Genomic DNA, 23,984 nt, shown 5'->3' on the forward strand with positions numbered 1-23,984 from the left:
GGGGAGAGTGGGCAGCCCTGTCTCGTCCCCCTTGATAACGGGGGAAAATCATCGTTCCCACCTTTACTCTGGCCACTGCAGAGGTATACAACACTTTTGTTCTTCCTATGACCGCCTCTCCCAACGCAAAACATCCCATTGTTTTATGCAGGTAGGGCCATTCTAAAATATCGAAGGCCTTCTCTATGTCCACGGAAAGTACCTTGGCCATAGGCGAGTCAAGGTGGTCCTCCCTCAAAACACTCAGCAATCTCCGTATATTTGTGGCTGTATTTCTAGTTGGGATAAACCCAGCCTGATCCCCATGGACCAATCCGGTCATATGCTGTAGCAGGCGCGATGCAAAGATCCGACTTAAGATCTTATAATCCGTCGACATCATGGACAATGGGCGATAAGCTTCCGTGTCTGTACTCTCTCTCCTTGGCTTTAGCAATGGGATAATGAGTGCCTAGCGCATAGTCATAGGGAGATGGCCAAGTTCGCACACTTCCCTATAGACCTCCAGCAGCCTCGGGGCCAACAAATCTATATAATGCGAGTAAAATTCAATTGGCAATCCATCTACTTCCGGAGTCTTATTGCGAGCCATGTGTTTAATTGCGCTCCTAATTTCTTCAATTGTTATATCCTGACCCAATCGCTTTACTTGCTCCTCCTCTAGCTTCGGGAGGGGCACGTTATCTAAAAAGGAGTTGATGTCTACCTCCCCCGCAACCAGTGTGCTCTCATACAAGACTTCATAATACTCTAAGAACCGAGTCGTAATCTCTCTTTGAGTATATATTGGACGACCATCCCGCGCCTTCAGTGCCATGATCCGGGTACAAAAGGGGGTGGTGATGGACGGAGCATCTGAACCAATCAAACACTCACACCCAGTCAACAGATCAGGGTTTAATCCATCACCGTTCTTTATCCCACTCTGCCACCCCAGTTCAGACATGGCCATATGCAAATCAGTCTGACCCTGTGCCTCATGGGAACAGTCCAGCCCGAACTGCCAAGCCATGCCTTCCCTGGACCGGAAACCAGCTTCCTAGGACCGGTTTCTGGCATTCCAGCCATCTTCAGCCAGGCTTGCTTGAATCCAGTGGCAAAGTGATGAAGGGACTCACGTCTGAGCATACCCTGCCAACTTATGACGAACAAAGCGGTACAAAAGGGGAGCCTCGCGGAGAGGGATTGGCGAACCACGCCATCAACATCCCCGCTTTGTCTCCTTCCGCGTGAGCCTTTACAACATATTTCTTATAATCAAAGCACCGTAGTCTCTCTAATTCTGTAGCTATTGCTTCCTTAGCCTCCACTACCTCTTTTTGTGCCTCCAGGCGCTCAGGTCTTGCACGTTCAGCCAATCGTAACCTGTGTTCTGCTCTTTCCACATCCTGCAGCAATACTTTCCTCACTCCTGCATACTTACTAATGGATAACCCTCTTACCACCACCTTGAAGGCGTCCCATTCCATTGCCCTAGTGGAAGCCGTCCCTGCATGTTCATTAAAATAATCGCTATCCCTTCTCCAACTTCTCTTTGAAAAACCGGATCGTCCACCTTTCAGGACGCAATCTCCAACTAGGGATTTCGGACTTTTCCAACATCCAATACATAGTAATCAACAACGGGTTATGGTCGGACAATGTTCTAGCAAGATAGTCAGAGTGGGTTATGGAAGACACTATCGACATTGAACATAATATTGCATCTAATCGAACATGGAGTTCATGAAATGCCGAGAAATAGGAATAGTCCTGGTCTCGCGGGTGATGGGTTCTCCACACATCTACAAAATTCCATCTGGTTTGCCAATCCAGTCTATATTTGGATAATCTGTGGACTGGGGAATCTGGTAAGGGGGGGTGACCTGTCTTGAGAGACATCCGTTATCGAATTAAAATCTCCTCCTAACACTACTGGGCCCGTAAAATAATGTGTCAATGTGCCAGACATGCGGTCAGAAATCGCACCTGATCTACATTTGGTGCATAGACACTACACAATTCTACGTCCCTCCCATATAAACATCCTTTAACTACTAGGAATCTCCCTTCAGAGTCTATGGTTTGCTTAGTTACCTGAAAGGGGACCCCAGCTCTAATCCAAATCAATGCCCCCCTTGCGAATGCCGAGTTTGATGTACTAAAAACCTGCCCCCTCCATCTGCGCTGCAATGCTAGTCCCTCTGATCTAGTGAGGGGCGTTTCTTGGAGCAATGCTATATGAACCCCTCTCCTGACCAAATACATATGGACCTTATGGCGCCTTGTCATTGTGTGAAGTCCCCTTACATTCCAAGTGATACAACGTAAATCAGGTATTGTCCCCATCATAGTAAAGTAACTGTCTCACCCCTCCCTGCACAAATATGAACACACCGGTGATCCCCATGTCCCTACCATTCCCTCAACTCCCCCTTCCCCCCAACCCCCCAAGAACAGGTCCGAGAACAAAACTGCTAGTCCCCATCCAAACTCTTCTAAGGAGTAACACACTCCTATGCCCACCAGTAGTCACTGCAGGCGTGCCTTATGGGCAATGGAGGGGGCCCAGCACCAACGGGCGACCGCTTACGTACAATGAGTAACTCCGCTTCGATCCCCCAATTATACACTGTTTCATTTGCCTACCCGTATACCTCCACTCAGATTACCAATCTACTGCATACCGTTCAAAAGTCCCACCTCGGATCGGCCTCCCAAAGGACCCCGTGGACTGCAACGTGACAACATCCTTACACTTAATTAGTGCCTGTAGACAAGCCTTCTCTTCCCACACAGTATTTCCCATAACAGCCCTCTAACCCTCAAAACCTCACTCATCCAATAGTCCATCTGCTGTGGCCGAGGTGACCTGTGGCATCCGTAGGCTTCCCGGTTCTGAGGCCTCAGTGTCTGATTGTGCTATGTCTCTCTCCGAGTCCGTGCTCCTCGGTGACTGCAACAACTGTTATGTTATTCGAAATTTATCAAGCGCACGGTCACCCAGGGGTTTCATGGCGCTAAGGTGAGACAAATGGTGAACAATACCCTAACCGTGCGCTTGCTTGAATAACCAGGTCTTCAATGCGCCCCTGAAATCTGCCAGCTTGGTACAGCTCCGGAGTGACAGGGGAAAAGAGTTCCAGGTCTTAGGGGCCAGATAGGCGAATCGACATCCGCCAAGTCGTTTCTTTTTGAAGATAGGCAAGGTGAGGAGTGACAAGTGGGCAGAGCCGTCACTGCTTCAAGCACCCCCTGCCTTTCTATCTCTGTCTGTGACTGAGATGGTTTCAGCCTTCCCTGTCGTCGACGCCTAATCCGCTGTGACTTGTGATGATGAAGATCCCTCGAGGACTCCTGGCAGTGCCGCTCCATTTGGTCCGTTCCATCCCTATAGGTTTCAAACCAGGTCCATGCGTCGTCTGGAGTATCGTGGAAATGAGTGCTACCATCTAACATTATTTTCAGTCTGGCTGGGAATAACAATAAATATTGAATGCCTTCCAATCTCAGCTCTCTCTTAACTGCCAGGAAGGATGCGCGTCGGTACTGGATATCCAGAGTATAATCCGGAAAGATAGACACTTTGCCATTTTCAACTTGATACGGGCCATCTGTTCGCGCCTCTTGGAGTAATAAGTCTCTGTCCTTATAATGCAGAAGACTTGCTTCCACCGGGCGGGGAGGACACCCCGGTGTGGCAGTTTCGCAGGTACTCTGTGTGCCCGTTTTAAGGTGTAGAAGGGCGACAGTCCCCCAGCAGCCACCACAGTCTTTAGCAAGTTCTCCAGATAGTGCACCATGTCTGTCCCCCCAACTTTTTCGGGCAGGCCAACCACGTGAATGTTATTTTGCCGATTTCGACTTTTCGTGTCCTCTGCTCGTTTCTCCAATGCCTGTATCCATTCCAAAGCTTCCGTCATTTTATTCTCCAGTACAGTTTGGGACGGTGCCACTTCCTGTAGCGTTGCCTCCACCTGCTTTACCCTATCTGCAAGGTTAGAGTGGTCCGCTCGCAGGAGGCCAAGCCCCGTTGCCACCTGTACAATGTTTGTTGCAGTGCCGTGCGTGAGTCAGCAATCGCCTTCAATATCCGATCGAATTGCTGCTGCAACTTGGGATCTTGTGGTGTCTCCAACTTATCCAATGCGGCTTGGACTGGTGCTTCGCTGTCTGGTGGCAGATGCGCTCCACCCTGCTTCCCTTTCGTTTTCCCCATGTTCTGGCCCTCCGGAGCGTGTTCAGATATATGTGGACTTTCCACGGTGGCCAGACTTCAGAAGGACCACCAGCAGCCGAGTCCGCCTCAAATGAGTCCAGAATTCCAGCCCGCTTGTGGTTCCCTTCTCTATGGCTCAGGCTTCCCAGAAAAATGGATCGTCACAATCCCTCAATAGTGCGGACTCATGAGCCGCCAGTCCCCACTAAACAATGTTCCACTCCTTGCGCTCATGCCCATTAGTGGTGGAAGAGGAACAATAACTTGCACCCTTATAGGAGGTGTGTCTGCAGTACCTCCCCAGCCGCTGTTCCCATTCGGGCAGTACTCTCCTAGCTGCTCCAGTCAGGTGCCTATTCCTCGTGTTCCGGGGTGCAACCACAGGACCAGACTTCAACGGTGCGTCCCCCCACCCAGGGGCTGTTTTGGAGTCACTCTCACTTAGGCCCACAACAGACTCCTCTTTCCCAGAGGCCGGAACACTCGCTGAGAGTTCTCCTTTGCGCCTCGTGTTACACACCAACAGTCAACCTCCCGGAGTCAAAGGCAGCACCACCAAGGTGCGAGTCTCTGTCGGGTTTCCACTACTCCCGCTTCTAGCCGTCAGATTGTTCGTGCGGCCTTCCCCTCTCTATGAGCCCACGTCCTTCTGCTTGTGCTCTCTATTCACCCCCGCCTCTGCTCGCAGGCCGCGGCCGCTCCCGTGGACCTGTCTCCGCCTCCGCAGCCGGGAGCCTCGGGCTAGGCCGCACCCCACTCACCGAGGCAGGTTTGGTGGTGCCACAGCTCCTCCACGCTCAATCAGAAGTCCTCGCTCTGCCGCACCTTCTCCGGCTCACACGGCTCAGCCCCAGGGGTCCGGAGCCTCTGGGACCTCGTATCCTGCCACAGCTCCCTCCGCTCGGCAATCCACTCCCGCTCGAAACATCCGTGATGCTACAGCCCGCGGCTGTCTCATGCACACAGGCGATCCGGTCCTCAGAGGGTCCCCGATGAGTCGCCGCTCTGGCTCCAGCAGTGCCTTGTCCCCCCAGCAGGTGGTTCTCCACGGCCTCCGGCCTAGGCTCGAGCTTTTTCCATCTGAGCCACCGCCGTTTTGGGATGCGTCGCTGCCAGTAACCTCGGACAGAAAGTCAGCCCAACCTCCTGTTCTGCATCCAATTTGCTATCGGGCGAGTGCCAGAGCAGGTCAGCACCCCTCCGACCGTACCCAGTGCCGCCGGGTAGGTCAGAGAACTTCAATAGTCCAGGATTACTGTGGGGATCTGTGCGGAGCTCGGCGCTCCTGCAGCCTGCTCCATCAGCTTCCAAGCCACGCCCCCCGACAGTGCATGCACTTTAACTGGGTTAGGAGTCATTCCCCATCAGAGAATATGTGCCCAAAGAGTTTAAGTTTTGTCTAGTGAAACTCACACTTTGCTGCATTCAGAGTATGACCTGCATCAGCAAGTAACTGGCGCACTTGTGTAAGAGCCTTGTCATGCTCCTTTTGTGTTGCTCCAAAAATCACTGTGTCATCACTGTAATTAAAAGCATGACTGACAGGTTGAAACATTCGACATATAAAATACTGAAATAGCTCTGCAGCTGACAACACTCCAAAACTCAGCCTTTTGTATCTGAACAAACCAACATGAGTCGTAGTGATGTACGTACAATTCTCTTCAAACTCAAGTTGATGATATCCTTTGTTCAGGTCAAGACTGGAGTAGACTTTGGCACCCTACAGTTGCATGATCATGTCCACTTTGTGTGGACCAGGATGTCTTTCTCGCTTTATTTCTTTGCTGCCGTGGGGCTTATCAACACAGATGTGTACTCCACCTCCACTGTCCTTTTATGGCACCAACACTTTGGGTGAAACCCATGGCTTAGGACCGGTGGAGCGTGCAATGATGTCATGCTTTAACAGGGTTTCTAGTTCTTTTTCAGCAGCTTCTTGCAGGTGAAAAGCGAGTCTGTGGTGCCGCTGGGCAACAGGGTGAATGTCTTTGTTAATGTGCAGTCACACTTTCAGATTGAGTGTGGAGGTTGTCATTGAGAGATATCAGTCCAATATCAGCAGTTGGGGAAAAACTGCATAGGCATGCACTGGACGAAGTTCCTTGAAGAGCGTGAGTTGGTGCAGGGACTGCTACTGCTTTGTATCACATTGTTGCTGTGAATTACCCTTGACGGGTTGAGGTGTGGCACAGGAGACAGCCTATTGAACATTTTGACTGCCATGATGTTAATCGATGCACCATTGTCTATGATAACGTTTATGGAGCAACCATTGACCTTTATTGTAATCTTGGGGCAGTATCCAAATTAATTTGGTTGTTTCATTTTTGTGGTTTGCCGTTGTCTTTTGTCCTTCCATGCAAGCAGCCAAACCTACCTGTGCCTGTCGTTCCTTGGTCGATACCATCATTGCACATCCATCTTCATCACTGACATTTGAGAATGAGGTTGAAGAGCCTTTGTTGGATGTACTTGAAGAAGATCAACTTTGCCACTTTGCCTGGTTTCTACTTGTCCTAACTGAAGGTGCTTTTTGGCATTGTGGGTGTAGCATGAATGCCTCTAGAACTTTCTGGCATTCATTTTTTCTTCTCACTGTGATGTATTTGGTTTCTCTGTACCTTTGCAAACCATTATGAAGTAGTTTTCTTCCCCGCAACCTATGCACTTCTTTCGAATGGCTGGATATTTGTCTTCATGGGGAAATGAAAACCCACATTGGAAACACAACTTTTTCTTCTTTGGAGACATTGACTTGCGTGCATCTACCTTCTGTTTGTACTTGCTTTTCATGGCCAACGCTGATTCATTTTTCTTTGTTCCAGCTTCTGTATCAGTAGCTTGTTGAGCTGCTCTTTCATTGGACCTTGCAAACATTATTACTTTCCTTTGAATGAGAGTCTCTCTCAACATGCTTCTTCTGAAATAGTCTGAAAGACAGCCATCAATGACTCTGAGGCATAGTGCTTCCTCATCATTAAATTCACTAAAGTTCACTTCCAGTGTTTGATAAGCACATCACGTCTTTCAACAGAATCATCCATCATTTTTCCAGCTGCTGTCTTGCTCAATTGAAAATGTACCTTTCATAGTCGACATTTGGCATCCAATTGAACTTCTTTTCTAATGCTTCTTTGATCTGACTGCACAATATTGCATCAGTCTGCAAGATTTTCTTCAGCACTTCTTTTACTCAATCAGCGGCAAGGTTCTTTGAATACCTACTCATTTTCTTATCATCTACTTCTTCTAGGGCATCCATGAAGTCATAGAAAGTCTTGATCCATGCAGTCCACCTGGCGGCAATATTTTTCTTCTTGGCGATGTCATATGGTGGTGGTGGTTACAGAAATGCAGGTGCATCATAGTTCAAGCTCCCTTCTGTAGCTATTGAAAATATTCACTATTCCGATGGCTTTCATTGCACTGGATGCCGCTTGCACTGTGCAGGCATCGGCCTCGCAACCAGGCCTTGGTTGTTACACCCAATTCTAGGTCATGTGGTAATTCCCTCGCTTGTGCTGGTGAGTACGTTTCTAGTTTTGTACCTGGTTATCACTGCCTTTAGCTTTTGCTTTGCATGATCAGTGGCTCTGTGTTATGGCCCAACTCAGTATTTCTTCTTTCAACCTTACCAACCTTACCAACGGATTCTAGTGAGCTTTTCAAATGGGCTCCTCTTCGGGCCATCAGCTTCTTTGATGGTCTTATATGGGTTGGAGCAGTGCTTTGACTCCACACACGCCAACTTTGAACTGCTTCTCATCAATTTGGGCAGAGGGAGGGCAGTCTCATTTTTTCGAGGCATGTATTTGTCGCCATTTCTAGCATCCTTCCCATCCTGGGAGCATGCAAATGATCATGCCACACACAGAACTCTGTTTTGAACATCTTTATTCCTCACCATACAATCACACTCTGCACTCTCAATATGTCGTAACCATTAATAACCACACCTTAACACCACACAGCAAGTTATGAAATTCCTCTGTTGAGTCTGCCTAGAACCGTGAAGGTCTTAGTGCACATAGTCTCCCGACACTAAAGCATGTTTACAATAAATGTACAATGTAATGTAATAAACTGCAGAGATGATTCACATTTTTTTCTCTCCCAAATGCATCTTGGCCTTTTCTAACGACAAAGAGCATGCCAATGTGCTCATTTATAGTCTCCACAGATCTCATTCTTATAGAACCAAAATCATCTGGCTTGCAAACACACTCACTTCCTCATCTTGTGCTAATCCGTTGACTGTGGTTCTTGCACTGCTGGTGCAAGTGCGACTTAAGGTTTATGTAACATTTCGTCTACATGTTAAAGCGATGCATGCTATTTCAATGGATCTGTTTTTATCCACAACGATTTTGCATATCAAATAATATTGTTCTCATTCTTGGAAAGACAGCACTTTGATATTCATGCGTGGTACTTGCAAGAAAGTTACATAATATAGTCAGTAACATATTTTTATGTACATTGTTTTTCTGACTTCATTAGTAGAAGTTAACCAGCATGTTTAGAAGGCAAACCCTTAGTCTAATCATCACAAAGTTTTACTACTTGGGTCTGCATCTGCCCATTACTAAAAGTAGACAAATAGTAGAGTACGTAGAGGAGCTTATGATGCCTTACTTAAAACTGCAGAACAGCACAGCAATGGATGGTTAAACACTTCAGCTATTTTAAAATGGTCTTTCTTTGTGTCATCCAGCTCTGCATTAATGCTGCTTCAAAACACTCCACTTAGGGCGAGATGTAGGTGGCCAAATACCTAGCGGTCGAAATTCTGCGTTACCGACCGATATTTGGCTGAGAGCAATGTAGGTGAGTTTTAACCTACTAGCAAAATTAGGAATCGCAAAATAGAGTTTCCTCATTTTGCTCTTGCATTTAAGGAATCGGAAATTGCGATTCCTTAAATGCAATGTAAGTAGAACTAAAAAAAGTGCACTTCAGCCTTAAGGAATCGCTAATTACCACCAACTTCAAGTTGGTGGTAATTAGCGATTTCCTTTAAAAAAGCACTTTTTTGCTTTCTTTAAAGTGCTATGTGGCACACATTCATGCCATTAGGGCATGTATGTGCACCACATATGCACACATGCATATTTCAGGGGTGCAACAGGGTGTGACACCCTGGCACCCTTAAAATAGCTCCCGCTATTTGCGATTCTTTAATACCCAATCGCAAATAGTGAATATCTTCCCATTCATTCCTATGGGCCTCCTAGCCCATAGGAATGAATGGCTAGGTATTCCTTATTAATGAATCTCAATTTGCGATTTGTTATTAAGGAATATTAAGGAATCGCTAATAGTTTAGCGATTCCTACCTACATTAAATTTAGTGAGTCCTTAATACCGATTCTGTAAAAATCGCTATTAAGGACTCGCTAAATTGAATTAACCTACATCTGGCCCTTAGTCTTTTGTGCCAAAGTGATGTCAGCATGCCAAGCACTGACCGAACCAGACCTGTGCTCTTTTTAGGTCTGGTTAGCCAAGGCCTTTTGAATTTACTAAAGTTCTATGTGTGATTTATTTACTTATAGGAGCTTTCAGCTAGCCCTCTTCACATGTTGGTCTGTTGTGTGTCATTCACAATTTTCTTCTTCATTGTGTGTGACAGCAGACCGCCATTTTATGAGTAGCACATTCACACACAAAATCGTTCCTTAAATGTGGTAGTCCCATGCTCAGATAGTCATGTGTGCTTTTTGTGGCCAAAAATATATTTTTACTTTTAGCCAATGATTTTTTTTTATCAACAGATTTACCACAAAAAAAGTTTTGTAAAACCATGACAAAACACAACATGCCAGATCTATTGTCTTTACCAGTGCCCTTTTGTTTTTGTGAAGAAAAAGTCAAATTGGCGGCACACTGCCGTTGTTAAGGTGCATTGACCATGACTAGACACCCCATGTCCCTACTCTGCAAATGTACTTTTTCGTTTCTGATAGTACTGAGATGAAGTCAGCATTCTCTTTTCAATGAACCTGTCCTAGGTGCCTTCCCTTCCTTCTGATGGCATACTGTCACCATGAACTCTCGTTTACTCTTTGTAGGTATGGTAAGTTTATGCAGATCCATGAGGGAGGCAAGGTTGAAAAGGAGGCCAAAAACGATTGCATGCGCCAATAACTTTGGTGCTCTGTCATGAATCTGCATGGCACTTGGCACCCTCTTAGCATGTTAAGCCCAGTGCAGGAATCTCAGGTTTCATGCAAATCCGAGAAGGGGATGGCAGGGGTGGCAGCATTAAATGGGGTGGAGGGGGGTCCAAAAACTAATAATTTTACAATAACTTTGTTTTACCTTTACAGTTCTGTACAACCCTTGACAGACACTTACCATGTTTAGCTTGCTTGTGATATTTTGACTTTCATGCAAAGCGATCAATGGGGTATACTTCGAGGCACCAAAAGGGGTCATACTTAAGGAGGTGGTCAAAAAAGCAGCAATTCCCACTTTAACTCGCATAAGAATCTTTGCTCTGTGCTACAGACGGAAACCCTGAAGGGAGTTATGGCAGTCTTGGATTGAATGTAAAACTTTTCTCATGGAAGGGGTTTTGTTTGGTTTGGAATACATCTTTTCAGTAGTTTTCAAGAAACTGGCTTCACAACACTGCGTCAGTGAGTTTGAAAGGGGTAAACTATAGTGATAGCTAGACCATCTGTGAGCGAACATACCTTGTCCCCAGGTCTGAAGATTTTCTATAGCCCTACGCTTAAAAATAAAAGCCGGATTGGGTCTAACAATCAAATACCCAGCTACGCTACAGGCCATCCTGTTCGAAGCTTGTTTGAAGGCTGTGCACATCAGGGGTTGTCAGGGTGCAGCAAGTTAACACATTATTAGCAAATTAATACATTTTTTCTCTCCTACTGAACTATGCCCTTGTTGATGAATGTGCATGAACCTTCATACACTAAGGGAAAGCCAAACATGCTAAGGTCCTGCCGAATTGCGTACTCATCTGTGATACAGCAATTACAAATTACAAATAAAAGCATTTTAGACACTTGCCTTAACTTTGACCATTTATCACATCTACCTGAAAGTTGAGATTACTGCAACTGACTCAAGTTGAGAACAGCCTATTCAATATTATACTGCTTTGTTACTCAGTGCCAAAATTAACTGAAAAATAACACTTTTTTGACTCTGCCCATTTAACTCTGCCTTTTCTTGATGGATTTGTATTAAACTCAATATATCAATATTCAACTGAACATGATAATATCCTGTCAAATTTCAGATCTGGGATAAGGCACCAATGTTATGTTTGTAGATTTGCTCTCCTTTGATTGAGCTGCACGATACTTGAAATACCAATAGAAAAATAAATATACAGTTTGCAAATGTCATGCTGTCTCATGAAGACCTTAGGCCACCTGCAGCAGGGGTTGGCTGCTTGAGGAAAGTTGGGCGCAAGGGCCTGCTGCCAACCGCAGCTACAGATCTTTTCAATGTGGTATATGATTACCAAAAAAAAAGAATTGTCTGAAAAAATTCAAAGTTTAAGTGGAGTTATGGTTAACCTTGTTATGTTTAAAAAACCTCATTAATTCACCTGAACCCACAGTTAAAGTGCAGTTATGGGAAAGTATCACGATGAGCTTTTCTGTTGCAGGGTTTATAGAGAATTGATTTCGCCCAATATTTCTCTGAAATAGTGCTTTATTTGTAGACGTATAGCTCTGAAACAGAAAGAAGCAAGCTTTGCCTACTGCTTCCGAGGTGTACCCGCTGAAAATAAAGCATCAACTCATAGTAATTTCAGGTTAAATTAATTCACTGTATTCCCTGCAAGTGCATAAAATAGGTCCTCGAAGCTGTGCTGCGGCAGAAAAGCCCATTATGATACGACCTATGGTTTCGAATTAAGATTGAAAAACCTCCGACATTGTAAATGTGGTTAGTAGGACCACAATCCAAAGTTTACACCACAGCCATGGAAACCGCAACTTGCCCACCAATTTTAATGCTCTTGACCAAACAATATTTAAACCAATAAGTATTTAAGTAAATAACAACACATACCTAAACCAATCAACAGTGGAATATAGTTTTTCTAAATTGTAATTCCAGTGTGGCATATTATTTAATGTGTAAACTCATTTATAATGTCTGTAATCGCATCGGAGTCTTACATGAGAGCATTTCAGTTGGTGTGCGAGTTCTGGTTTGAATTTAGAAATTTAGAATTTGAAATTAGAATTCTAGTTTGAATAGTTTAAAAATTAGAACTTTCGTACATTATTTGCATTTATCCTCACTAAATATTGTGATATTTCAATGCATTTCAAAAGACCTTAAAAAACATCTCTGTTTTTAATTGTGTGGGAAATGACTCACATAAATGAAGTGTTTGTGAGTAGAAAGATGTATACCTTCTTTGCTGTATGAGGATGAGGAGGATAATAAATACTGCTGTTCCATGAAATGTCTTAGCAACACACTGATTGCCTGTCTTTCTCTCTTGCTCAATTCTGTTACTGTTAATCTTTCCTTCTTTCCTTTGGTATTCAATTTCTGTGCCTTCCCTTCCATGCATCCATCTTTCCAACTTTGTTGCATTTGGTCTTTCTCTACTTCTCTCTCTCTCTCTCTCTCTCTCTCTCTCTCTCTCTCTCTCTTTCCATCTCTATAGGAATGCAGTTGATTGAATGTTGGTTTGTTGCACAGCGCATACTGTAATTAAGGTAATGAGCTCCTCCGAGCAGAGGGTGACAATGGGAGACTAAAGGTTCAAGACATGATTGGTTGAAGGAGAGTGCAAGTAAATATGAAGGCAGTGCCTCTGGCCTAGCAGTGAGAAACAGAAGTGACCTACAAGGAAAGCACCTGCAGAGCGTTAAACTCAAGGAATAGCCTAATCTGTTTACTGAGTAGCATCCTGGGTATCAGCATTCACAGAGCTTGCATTTTAAAGATACAAAAGTATTCTACAGAGACTAGTTTTGCTGTTAATGTGTTCCATTTCTCACATTTCTCTATTATAGCCTTATAGCCCACAGTGGAGGCCATCTCCAGCGTTAAAATACCGAGCCGAAGGCGAGGGCCTTTAACAAGGGAGAGGGACTTTATTAGCCGGTATAGCCCAGCTACGAAGGGCTATAAGGCTATTAGAAAATTCTGCCACTAGAGGGCAGAATGTTCTAACAAAAAAGAACAAAGCCTTATGGGAGCGTGAGGGGATTGGAATCCCCTCAGGCTCCTTGAAGCCTTTATTCACAGCCAGAGCTGTGACCAAAGAAACACTGGAATGTTGGAGCTCCAGGCTTATACCAGCCATTATAAGCCCGGAGCACTCCATTGTTTTCAATGGAGCTACCAACATTCCAATGTTCTAATATAGATTAATACCCTCTGATAATGGATGCAAAACAAAGCATGTTGCTTGTGAGAATGTGTTAATCTGAAGTCCTGCTCCAAATCCAGAACAATGTACTTTTCCGCACTTCTCCACATCCACCGCTAACAATACATAACTGGAATGTGTTGGTTAGCAATAGAACCAGCCAAAGGATAAAAGGATAAGAGAGAGAAACAGAGACTTTGGACATCATCACTACTCCGACTCATCACTCTGTTAGGTGCTGAAGTCTGCTCTGCTGATGCTGACATCTTCTGGGCCATAATGAATATCTACAGACAAGTTTTTGTCTTTATGCAGAGTCATCTAACCATTGCTATAGCAAATGATATACCTCCATAATATCTCTATGCCAATTTCTGGGATAATGATGGAACTGTGGCAGTCCTGCATCAAAGCTTAAAAAATATGTTTGTAATTGATGTTGCTCAATTTTGGCATAAATGAACTCCCTTTTCTGATAACGCAGCTATCTTCTGTTGTGGGAGTGCATGTCCTTTAGTTCTGATACACATTCAAAGTTGTTTCATAAACTACAATATAATCAAACATTCATCAAGATTACATAATTCACAGATAGATTATGTGCTAACCAAACAGGAGTCACTGAACAAATTTATCAAAATAACAATAAACAGGAGAATTGAGAGCGATCATGATCCATTGTTCCCTTCATGTATCCCTCTCCAAACATAATTCCTGGGATTTTCTCGTGCAGAATGGCTGTGGGGAAACTAGTAGTTAGATCTAGCAAGAAAAAGGTAATCTAGTACACCAAATGCATTACAAATATACACAGCATGGTTAGTCGCACCTGTTAGATCCAAGTTTATAAGGAAACATCCAGCCTAATCACCATTGAGAAATTTGAAAGACTGATGAGAACAACCCAATCTGTGGGTGATGGCATAGCATGACTTAAACGTGGTGCCAGGGACCTCTCATCGATAATCAAAACAAATGATTTCGAGGGAGAATGTGCAAAAATGAAGCAGATTTTTTTTATGGTTCTCTGTGCACACTTGATTGTATAACAGTCAACTGAGCTAATCCAAAATCATTTAGTGCTCCTCCATCCATTGCACTTTGTCAGAGTGCCTTAAATCTTAAGTGATACTGATCTGGTTGGGAAGATCCTTCCCTTAAGAATGTGCACACTTGTTACAGGGAACAAAAGAATTTCCTTACCAATACTTGAAACAACGTTGAAAATAATCATAAACCATCTTATTCTTGAATCCAATCTTCTTTATTTTCTGAAATTATTAAATTGCTCAAATCTATTCAAATCCAAACCCGAAGCAAAGAAATATGAACTGAAGATAAATGGCGTTACCATTAGGAAACTGAACGTGAGAATTTCACTGTGTAGAGCATTAACTCAGGATTCAGTAAACCGCATATGTACAGCCTGAAAAGCCATACTCTTAGAGCGTTTTCCGTATGGTAACGCCATTTATCTTCAATTCATATTTCTTTGCTTCAGGTTTAATATAGATAACGGGGCAGACTGTTCTTATTACGGTGGAGCCAGTAAAAGCTAGTCATTTCAAACACAGAGATTATGACAGGCAGCATTGCTATCATCATGAAGCATAACACGATGATTTAGGGGGACAGGTCCTTGGATATAACAACACAGAAAGGACAGTAATTAAGCATGTTTTTTGATTGAACGCCTTTTGAAAACTCTATGTGTATGTATATATTTAGGTTTTTTGATTAATTAGCTTCTTGTTTATCAATTCTATAGACCCCTGAGGAAGGGTCCATGGAGTGACCCGAAATGCATTGGGTGATCAAATTCATGTGATGTACACAAAATGATGGTTGGATTTGAATAGATTTGAGCAATTGAATAATTTCCGAAAATAAAGAAGATTGAATTCATGAATAAGATGGTTTATGAATATTTTGAACGTCGTTTCAAGTATTGATAAGGAACTTCTTTTTTTCCCTGTAACAAGTGTGCACATTCTTCTGGGAAGGATCTTCCTAACGTAAAAATTAAGCAGAGTCATCAGAATTCCTACGATCCAGACATCACAGGGAGAGGGGGACGCCCGCCTGTAATAATTGCGACAGGAATACAAGTGTCTAAATAAATATAAAAAATTCACATGTCCATTTGCAAGCCTCGGCAGCCCTTGAAAAGGCACTTAGAGAAAAGTACAACAGACATTTTTGGGACTTGGTTAACTGGGGCTGCAAGAGTCCCTCAAGAATTCTGGCTTCAATCATCACCTCGACTGCATGGCTCAATCTTTTTGAGAACAGATATAAAATGTCAGCTCCTAATATGTATATAGCAAACACACCTCTTTCCGGTTCAGGTCAAAGCAAAGAGAGTTCCCTTTCAGACAGATCTGCGTCCATGCCTGTACTGTCTCCAATAGGAGGAAATGGGTGAACAAATTCTCAGAAGACAAATTACCTGCAGCCATCTTGTTCCAAAACCCAAACAAGGCCCCCGGCCTTAACAGTGTGCCAAGCAACACCTATCGCAACAATGTGTTGTCATGGGCACCAGTATAATAAAGGGAACATTTTTGTCAGCTCCACTATTTAGTCTGCCTTCTGTTTTTTTTGTTGTTGTCAAAATTCCTTTTTTATTGTGCATCAAGTAAAGCAGAACAAAGAGGGTAGTGACCTCAAGGGCACCCGAGTGCATGCAGGTCCCGGGGTGGCAATACAGTCGGCTATGGTGGGTTCATCTTCACATGGTCCCATGGCCTGCTACATCCCCGTGCAGAGTAAATGATGCTACTTTAAGGAACATATAACACCCCCCCACCAGAACAAACAACCCCCCAAACCCCCCCCCCACCCGGTGGTGACAAAATTGCAAAGGAAAAAGCAAGAAAATAATACATAGGAGGCAAGTTTTGACTTGGCATATTTACTTAGGACCCCAGCTGAGCACAAAATCTTCGTAAGTGTCCCGAAAAATGTCCGCAAGACGTTCCATGGAAAGTATTCTCCACAATCGGGCATGCCACAGCGACGTCGCCGGGTTCTCTGTCTTCTTCCATGCAGCTGCAATAGTGAGTTTGGCTGCTCCCAGACACGTCCACATAATCGCTTTGTCAGTCTTAGTTTGCCGGATTAAGGTGGGGTCTCTGATTCCAAGAAGAGTAAAGTCAATGGAAACCGGAATCGGATAACCCAATATGCCTTTGATATGAGATAAAATCTCATCCCAGAATGGGCGAATATTAGGGCAATCCCACCATATATGCCTGAAGTCCCCCTGAAGCCCACAGCCCCACCAACAGAAGGAACTGAGGTATCCAGGAAAATTTGTCGAAGCTTAGTAGGGTATAAGTACCAATCATGTAATGTTTTATAGTGCGCTTCTCGGATAGCCCTGGACTTATTATGTTTGGCAATGTCCCTCCATACATGGGCCCATTCCCTGTCCGAGATGTCCCTGTCTAAGACTTGCTCCCAAAAATTCATGTAACTTGCCCGTGGGGAATGTATGGTGTGAAGCAGCATGTCATAGAGAGCCGAGATAGCGCCTTTCATGGAGCCTGCCCTAAGGGCCACAAACGTCTCCATTTGCGTAAGGTTGCTAGTAGCCGTCTCTCTAATGTGAGGTGTCGTGACCCAATGTTTGAGTTGAAGGTAATGGTAATTTTCATTCTGCGGAAGTGTGAATTCCTTCCTACATTCATCAAACGTCAAGACCTCCCCATAACGAAACAGATCAGATACTTTGAGGCAGTCCCCCTCCCTCCAACTGTCAAAGGGCCCCTCATGTAGCACCGGGGGAATTCTGGATTAAAATGAATGGGCATGTAAGGAGAAGGGAATGAGCTCCAACCCATCCTTTTTGTAACCTTATCCAAAATGGTCAGAGTTGTGCGGGTTGGGGTGCTAAGATATGCATTGGGAGGACGATCTCTCCTGGGTTCCACAGCACGTCCCATATATAACGCCCTATTACTGCGTGGTCCATATGGAGCCATTGCTTGTCGGATTCCCTGACCAACCACTCAACCGATACCCGCAATTGAGCAGCCTGATAATATAAAGTAAAGTCAGGCAGGGCCAATCCGCCCTTATCACGAGGGCGTCTGAGCACATGATAGGGCTGGCGCGCCCTCCCCCCTTGCCAGATGAATTTTAGTGATCAGAGTGCGGAGGCTTGGTAACATAGTACTCTCCAATTTGATAGGGAGGGCCTGGAATAAATATAAAAATTTAGGTAGAACCGTCATTTTTATTGCATTAATTCGCCCCAGCCAAGAAATTTAGAGGGGCAACCAATGTTTAAGGTCTTGGTGGAGCTGGGTCAGCAGAGGAGGGTAATTCGCTTTATACAGTTCACCCAGCATAGCCGTGAGATATACTACCAAATAGAGTAAAGAGTGTTTAGCCCATTGAAAAGGCGTCAGAAGTTTCAAGCGGAGCACCTCAGCAGGAGGAAGGGTAAGGTTAAGTATGAAGGATTTCGTAAAATTTATCTTAAACCCGGCTACCTGTTCAAAGCTGCATAGTTCTCTTTGGACCACCTGCAATGAATTCACCGGGTCTGCAATCGAGAGGAGAATTTCATCGGCGAATAAAGAGGCCTTATGCTCAAAACCGCCGAAGGGGATGCCCTGGATCTCATCGTTGGACCGAAACCTCACCGCCAAGAGTTCAATACTAAGGGCAAACAAGAGGGTCAAAAGGGGGCACCCCTGTCGAGGGCCTCTACTCAAAGAAAAAGGGGCGGAGGAGCAACCATTTACCGTCACGTGGGAGGTGGGATGGTGATAGTTGGCCTTCACCATATTAAGAAACCTGTCTCCAAACCCAAATTTCCTCATGGTTTGAAAGAGGAATGCTCAGTCCACCCGATCAAAGGCTTTTTCCGCATCAAGACCCACTAATACTGCGGGGATCTTAAACCTAGAAGCTTTCTTGATCAGCTGGATTGTACGCCTGATGTTGTCATGTGTTTGCCTTCCTTTTATAAAGCCAGATTGGTCGGGATGGATTAATTCCGGCATCAGATTCTCCAAACGCGCTGCTAAGATTGCGGAGTAAAGCTTAGCATCCAAATTAAGAAGCGCGATGGGTCTGTTAGAGCCGCAGAGTTGCGGATCCTTAACAGGCTTGGGGATTACCGCAATCAATGCCTCCGCCCTTGAGCCAGAGACCTGGGCTTCGGAGGCGATGGCCTGAAATAAAGCCGTAAGATGAGGAATGAGCTCTGCCGAAAAACACCTGTAAAAATGAGCTGTACGGCCGTCAGACCCAGGGACTTTATGTAATTTGAGTCTCGAGATAGCCTCCCGGACCTCCTTCTGCGTTATGGGGGAATCTAACGATGCAGCTGCCCCTTCTGTTTTTTTAAATAAATTCCTGCTATATTCTTAAGTCACTGGTCACCTTCTTTTTTGCACATGTATTGTCAAGTCTAACCCGTTCCGTTCCTATTAGGAGGTTCTGCCAATGAAAGCCAAGTGTAGAGTGTCCTCTATGATGTTTTTATTATGGGCTTATGGAATGCACCTGCCAGCTCCAGCATGTTTTAATTCTGTGAAATTAGTACTAGTTGTATGTTAGTTTTTATGCTTCTATTTTATGTAATATTGTATAGCTTATTGTTGATAAGCTGGAACATTAAAGATTTTCGTTATTAATACATAATTCACAGTGATTTCAATAAATTACTTTAATAAGCATATATCACTAAATTAACTACAATATATACCATAGAACATACAAAAATCTTTTAAGATAATGAGGATCTTTCCCAGTTCTCACACATCTTAATACCAACATGCAATAGAAAATATAGTTTGTACTCCTTTAAGGTTAATCAAAGATGTAGAACGTAAAAGCACTCAAGTGTTTCCAAATTATCATTGCATTTCTTAGAATATTTATTTTTATTTACCTTCAACTTTAAACACACTTCCAACAAAAAAAACAGTCTCCAAGGTTTTGCGAGGCCTGGAAACAAGGTCTTAGCTGCAATAACAAAATATTCTGATTGTCTAGCAAGGACACTTCAAACAATGAGAAAACTCATATTCAGTACTTTAAAATAGTCATAGCCATTCCAAAACACAGTATGAGTTGTGTGGATTCACGGCAAAGATAGGGCATATTTACAAGCCCCTATCACCACTACAACATCACTTTTAGTTACAATGTGATGGCGATAGGAGCCTCGTCTTATTTCCAAGGCAGTGTTAAGCCACTTAGCGTGAAGGGGGCGGGCAATGGGTGTTGTGGTGGGCGTTCCATCGCAATACCCATTGATTTTGGCGCTGCCCCCTATTTCCAAGAACAGTGTAAATAGGAGGCAGTTCCAAAATTAAGACCAGGGAAAACCTGGTCTTAAATAGGCGAAATGAGTAGGAATGGTTTATTTCTCCTTGTTTTTGCTGTTTCCATTTGGGCTGCCTGGGCAGCATACATGGAAACAGCAAAAACGCCAATGATTGTTCATGTGCTTTAAGGTCCCCCTTACTGCACATAAACAATCATTTAAAAAAAGAAATGCAGTTTTGCAACTTCTATGCATGCTGCATTAAGCAGCACACATAGAAGTTAAAAAAATGGCATTTCAAGATAGTTTATGTGCAGGAGGCGGGACCTTCCTGCACATAAACAATCTTTCCATCAACACAGGCACTCTTACACAATGTGCAAGGGTACCTGCGTTGGTGTTAGGCAGCTAAATTTAGCACCAGCTCAGGGGGAAATGCAGGGCTGCACAATATTGTCATAAATATGTTTCAGCCCTTCATTTCTAAAGTGACGAAGTGTGTCATTAGCCTTCTTGGCTTAATGACATACTTCGCCACTTTCTTGTAAATATGCCCCATAGTTTTATAAATTTTGCTTTTAGGTCCCTATGCCTAACACATCTTCCTTTGGATAAGTGATACCGACGTTGCTGGTACCCTGCCAACCTTTCTTTCCCTGGATTATGAGCCAGATGTACAAAATAGAGTGTTTGTGAATTCCTAATAGCAAATGTTTGCGACTCGCTTTTAGGAAATTGCAAACTGCGATGTACAACAGTGTGTTTGACACTGTTATACATTCGCAGAGGTTCTCAAATTTACCTGTCTCAGTAATATTCACGAGGCAGGTAGCAATTTGTAACCCATTGTGAATGACTACAATCATTGGGATGGTGGACTGCTGGGGTCAGCAGACAACTATGTTTTGTAATTGCTTTTTAAATAAAGCAATGTTTTCTTTTGTAATACAGCCCGTTTTCCTTAAAATATACCATTTCCAAAATAAAAATGAAAAGCTATCTTTTCCTTTTTTAAGACCAGGAAGTGGTCTGTGGAACCACTGCCTGCTCTTAAAAAATGTTGGCGCACACATTCACAAAGGGAAAGAGCCCCCCCCACCCCCCAAATGCCGCCATTCCTTTTACAACTGGGTTACCACCAACTTGAAGTTGATGGTAACTGCGAATGTTTAGCATCCGCATTTCCATTCACAAAACATTAATACATACTAGTGCTATTTAGTATTAGGAAGAGACCCCTAAACACACCCCTTCCAAATACCGGATTGCAAAATGCAAATAGGTAACAAGTTACTGAGTCGCATTTTGCATTCTGTTCATACAAAATGCATTTTACTGGTCAGAAACAGCCCGATGATCCTTTGGAAGTCATTCTCAATTTGCGATTCGCAATTTGAGAATCGCAAATTGAGAATAATTTCAAGGGTGCAAGGGTGTCATAAGGACACGCTGATGCACCCCGGAAATTAACATATGTGCGCATATGGTGCACATACATGTCCTAAGGGCATGTACGTGCGCCACATGGCACCTTTACAAATGCCAAAAAGTGCATTTGTGAAAGAAATCGCAAATTCCTAATGAGAAATCGCACAACTTGGGTGCTTGATACATAGCATTTAAGGAATCGCAATTGAAATGAAATGAAATGAAAATAAATTTATAACGCGCTGGACTCAGCCCAATGGGCATCAAGGCGCCTAACATAATATATTGAATAACCATGCAATGCTTAATGATAGGCTTTCCCAAAATACCAGGTCTTGAGAGCTCTCTTAAAGAGGGGCAAGGATGAAAGGGCCTTGAGCTCGCAGGGGAGAGCATTCCATAGTCGAGGGGCCACTGATGCAAAGGCTCTACCTCCCCATCTTGTCTTTTTAGTGCGGGGGATAACAAGGAGGTTCTGTTGAGAAGATCTGAGACATCTGCTGGGTACATAGTTAGAAAGCAGAGATCCCAGACCGTCGGCCGGTCCTGCTGTAAGAGCCTTATGGACTAGGCAAGCAATTTTAAAAGAAATGCGTTGCTCAATGGGTAGCCAATGAAGATTCTTCCTGGCTAATGTGACAGAGGTGGAGCAAGGAAGGTCCAGAACAAATCTCGCTGCTGCATTCTGTGTTACTTGCAGGCGATGTACCAGTCCCTTATTAATCTCAGTGTATAGCGCATTGCAATAATCTAAGCGAGATCCAACCAATGCTACCACTGTTTGTTTTCTTGCCTGAGGAGATAAGTAGTGAGCTATTCTACGAAGGATTTTTAGAACTCCGCAGCAGGTAGCTACAGTTCTATTGATCTGTAGGCTCATGGCCAGCTCAATGTCAAAGATGACCCCCAGGTTTCTTGCCGACTGTGACGGTGTCAGACAGGTTCCCAGTGATGGCGGCCACCATTCACTCGACCAGGCGTCCCTGTCCTTTCCGAATATCAGCACCTCGGTCTTGTCGCCATTCAGCTTCAAGGAATTGAGCGTCATCCAATCGGCAACCGATTGCATGCAACTCCTGAAGCTGAACGCTGTGGTGCTGACAGACCGTGACAGGGACACCATGATCTGAGTGTCGTCCGCATACGACACTACCTCCATCCCCTGAGATCTTACTAGTCTAGCAAGTGGGGCCACATAGATGTTGAATAGGGTCGGACTTAGAGCCGACCCTTGTGGAACCCCACATTGCAAGGACTTTACAGGGGAGAGGTATTTGCCCATTTGGACCCTCTGCTCCCTAAGCTCTAGAAAGGAGGATAGAAGGTTAAGGGCGGGGCCCTCCACCCCCAACTCCCTCAGTCGAGATGTTAAGACTGAGGGAGAAAGGGTGTCGAATGCAGCGGTCAGATCCAATAAGACCAACATCGTGGTCTGTCCTTTATCTACATTCATCCTGATGTTGTTGGTCACAACAGTGAGTGCAGACTCTGTGCTGTGTAGTCTTCTGAAATCATGTTGAGTCTGATCAAGGAATCCCGAGGAGTCCAGGAAGACAGACAGATGATGGTTCAGGTGCATCTCAAGCATTTTGGCTGGGGCAGGTAGTAGAGAAATAGGTCTAAAGTTTTTTTAGCACTGCAGGATCCAAAGAGGGTTTCTTCAGTAACGGCCTGACAATGGCCCTTTTCCAAGCCGAGGGAAATACACCGTGCTCCAAGGCACCATTCATAACCTCCAAGATGAGGGGAAGGAAGGTGTCCCTGCATTCCTTCAGAGTTTTAAGCGGACATGGATCCAAGGGAGAAGAGGACTTCGTCCTATTCAGCAGGAGGTTAAGATTTTCAAAAGTGACAGGAGGGAAATTGGTAAGGGTCTTGTCATGATCCTTTGACCATGTTTCTAAGATTGACAAATCCGTGGCTATATGTGTTCCCAGATGCTTCCTCTGTATTTCCAATTGCATGGAAATGTCTACAATGTTCGTGTGAAAGAAGCTTGAGATGTTGTCACAGAGCTCCTGAGAGCCTATTATAGGATCAGGTGTCTGTAATGAACAAAGGGAGTCTACGATTTTAAAAAGTTCCCTAGATGATGTCAAGGATGTAGTAATGTTGGAGAAGTGGTCTTGTTTGGTTTTGATAACTGAGGCCTTGTATATCTTTAGAGAACTTTTGTACAGCTCTCTATCCTTAGTGTCCCATGTCCTCCTCCATTGTCTTTCCTGTCTTCTACATCCTTGTCTCATCAACCTAAGTTGCTCCCCAAACCACGGGGCAGAGGGTTTACGCCTCGCAGCATACCTAGGGGTGGCAGGAGCTAAAATATCCACAGCCCCAGAAATGCAATTGGCTAGTTCCGAGGTTGCCTTCTCTGGGTCTGAAGTCAGAGAAAGGGTTCCAAAAAACGGGGCCAGGGAATCATTAGTGATATTTTTGTAATTTCGCTTACATTCTCTTGAAGAATACTCCTTCATAGGAAGCTCTGTACTAAAGGTGGTAAGTACGATAGGTACTGCTAAGTGGTCAGTCCAAACTAGCTGTTCCGGTGGGCCGGTCATGATCCGGGAGTCATTAGAAAAAATTGCGTCCAGCGTATGGCCTGCTCTATGTGTGGGTTCCCTGACCAGCTGTGTGAAACCGCAAGCATCTAGAGGATCAATCAAGGATATAGTATCTTTGGATGTGATGTCCTCTAG

General features: G+C 44.3%; 1 long non-coding RNA gene across 1 annotated transcript in view; it reads left to right on the plus strand.

The window, feature by feature from the left end:
• Positions 1-23,984, plus strand: part of LOC144821710 (uncharacterized) — a 362,405-nt gene that overhangs the window by 272,745 nt on the left and 65,676 nt on the right. The gene's annotated exons all lie outside the window — the stretch shown is intronic.

This window comes from Lissotriton helveticus, chromosome 2_2 (genome assembly GCF_964261635.1).
Source record: "Lissotriton helveticus chromosome 2_2, aLisHel1.1, whole genome shotgun sequence".
In the NCBI taxonomy this organism is placed as follows: domain Eukaryota; kingdom Metazoa; phylum Chordata; class Amphibia; order Caudata; family Salamandridae; genus Lissotriton; species Lissotriton helveticus.